General features: G+C 41.0%; 1 non-coding gene across 1 annotated transcript; it reads right to left on the bottom strand.

The window, feature by feature from the left end:
- Window positions 1–2,608: 2,608 nt before the first annotated feature.
- Window positions 2,609–2,714, bottom strand: LOC130462259 (small nucleolar RNA R71). Its single transcript, XR_008922359.1, has one exon. It is a non-coding gene; the product is annotated as a small nucleolar RNA R71 (small nucleolar RNA).
- Window positions 2,715–3,111: the final 397 nt, after the last annotated feature.

Genomic DNA, 3,111 nt, shown 5'->3' with positions numbered 1-3,111 from the left:
CACGAGGCTTAGAGCCCCTCGACTGTTCGTATAGCAATACGCAAGCAGGCCACACGCAACGCAGCAGTGCAGGCCACGCTGCCTGCGCCCGCTCGCTCGTCGCGCCTGCTTGCTTGCTGGGCGTGGCAGCGCGCGCTGTGGTGCAGCACGCTTGCTGCCCACACGCGTCTGCCCGATGGCTTGCGCCTTGGCCCTTCGCCCTTGCCCACTCGCCCATATGCGCACAACACTCGACACAGGGCATCGTGTTGCCTTATGCTCGTGTGCCATGGCTCTTGCTCGTTGCATCGTACCGCATGGGCGACGAGCTCCCTTGCTCGTCGTCGCATGCCCGCACTATACAACACCCCTTAAGGGTAACACGTAGCGTCCATTGCTTTGTGCGTGCAAGTTTTATGAGCGAATTGCATAAAAATTAAAAATTTTAATTTAAAATTAATGACAAATTAATAAATCATATTAATTTCATAATTTTAGGGCGAAAAATCGAAAATTTATTAATCAATTAAATTCCGATTAACATGGATTCAAATCTAGGTCATAAAAAATTTAAAATTTAACATAAATTAACAATTTTCATGGTGGATTTTAATCATTGGTACCTAATTAAATTATTAATTAATCATGAAAATCAAATCAATTCTAAATTATACGAATTTCAACAAATTAATAATAATTACAAATTAGGTTGTATAATTAACAAGTCTAGGCATTCAAAATAGTTAAACATATATATTGTAGGTCAATCAAAAACTCAAGATTTATCAACAAGAATCGCAAATATGCAATTTAACATCTTAAATTTACAAACTTTTGCGTTCGAAAAACTAAAACCTCTGAAAAGTCATAGTTAGGCTTCGAATTTGAGAATTCTGGGTTCGGCCGAAAAAAACTCTTTTTGTCAAAATTTTAGAATTCCTTTTACATGCGGAATTGACACAAAAATCACTCGATTTGGATGAGTAACGAAGAAACTGCCGAAAAACTGGGTACATATAATTAAATAAACGCAATTTGCAACTAATTACGAAAATTAATCACCCCTTTAATTCTTTGCAAATTTGTAAAATTTAACCATGTTCATGAAATTTAGATTATGAAAATAATAAGAGGCTCATGATACCACTGTTAGGTTATGATACATATGAATAAACATAAATCATGTGGAAAACCATAAAGCCAGGAAACATATTATTAACACATAATCATTTAGCATAATTCAGATGCATACACTTTGTAGCGTGCCCTCCCTAGCTGCGCCCGAATCGAACAAGAACAAGTCTTTAGGACTCCAAGTGTCGTCCCTCCGTAGATAGTCCACAGCACGTCCGGATCCGCCTTAAGCTTGACCAACTAGAATCGCCCTTAAGGTTCCTTAGATTTTCGGCTATTTGGGTGCAAGTGTTTGGCTGATTTTTGCTTAAAAATCTTACCTTGAATACTTCAATAATTGTCTGTTAAATATGTGACCCTAGGCCTATATTTATAGAGTTTATGAAAAGGAATTATAATCCTACTAGGATATGGATTTATTAATTAGAATCCTATTTGAACTCTAAATAATAAATTTAATCTATTAGGATTAGGATTTAATCATTGCACGAATTCCGATAGGATTAGGATTCGTTACGAACACGAGTGTCGCACGACCACGAGGGACGCACGCACCCGCGCAGGCCTTGCGGCCAACACGAGTGGGCGCTGCCTCGCAGCCCACGAGCATACGCTCCAGCGCGCGCGCCTACGGCCTTGCTGGGCCTGGCGAGGCTGTGGCCTTCGTGTTGGGCGCTTGGCTTGCTGGGCGCGGGCCTGGCTTCGTGTTGGGCCTTCGTCTGGCAAGCCTCGTCCGATGCTAATTCGTACGATGCGCTTCCGATTAAATTCCCAGTTCCGGAATTCATTTCCGATACGACCAATATTTAATATTTCCGATTCCGGAATTAATTTCCGTTTCGAACAAATATTTAATATTTCCGTTTCCGGAATTATTTTCCGATTCCGATAATATTTCCGATTCTGACAATATTTCCGTTTCCGGCAATATTTCCGATTCCGGCAATATTCCATTTCCAATAATATTTTCCGATACGTACCATGTTTCCGTTTCCGGCAACATCTACGACTTGGATAATATTCATATTTCCGATACGATCCATATTTCCGTTTCCGGCAATATCATCGTTTCCGGAGTATTCATTTCTTGCTTATGACGATCTCAGCTTCCACTGAAACCAAGATCCGTCGATTCCGAATATCCATAGATGGAGTATTTAATGCCATTAAATACTTGATCCGTTTACGTACTATTTGTGTGACCCTACGGGTTTAGTCAAGAGTAAGCTGTGGATTAATATCATTAATTCCACTTGAACTGAAGCGGCCTCTAGCTAGGCATTGAGCTCACTTGATCTCACTGAATTATTAACTTGTCAATTAATACTGAACCGCATTTATTAGACTTAATATTAAATACATACTAGGACCAAGGGAATTATTTCCTTCAAAGCTATGGATTAACGGGCTCAATCGAGCAGCTATGAAAATCACCGATTGGGATTTTTTGGCTCTTGCTTTCTATGTGAAATACTTCCCACCTGAGAAGACATCTCGTCTGAGGGGTCAGATAATTTCCATTACCCAACAGGCAGACGAGAGCTTGTTTGAAGTCTGGGAAAGGTTCAAGGATCTGCAAAGAGAGTGCCCACACCTCGGTTTGAGTGACTGGTTCTTGATCTAAAAATTTTACAACGGTCTGGGTAACGAGTCTAGACTTATTCTAGATTCTGCTGCTAGTGGGAGATTTATGCAACTCCATGTTCCTAGAGCTTTGGAGGTGATTGAGGAGATGGCCATTCATAGTGCCCAATATGGGAATCCGAGAGGCTTTGCTGACCGGGGTGTTAGCATGAGATGAATTCTATTAAACAACTTACTGCTCAGCTAACTGCCCTACATCACAAACTTGATAATATGCAAACTGCATCTTCTCAATCCATCCAACATGCTAGTGTCGCTGCAATGAGTGCCCAATTTGCCAATGTCTGTGATAGTTGTGGGGTGCAAGGTCATTACGCACAGGAATGTAGGAGCTCTATCGAACAATGTAATGCA

Source organism: Spinacia oleracea, chromosome 5 (genome assembly GCF_020520425.1).
Source record: "Spinacia oleracea cultivar Varoflay chromosome 5, BTI_SOV_V1, whole genome shotgun sequence".
NCBI classification, from domain to species: domain Eukaryota; kingdom Viridiplantae; phylum Streptophyta; class Magnoliopsida; order Caryophyllales; family Amaranthaceae; genus Spinacia; species Spinacia oleracea.
The sequence above is the reverse complement of the archived record's forward strand: the minus strand, read 5'-3'. Positions and strand labels throughout refer to the sequence as shown.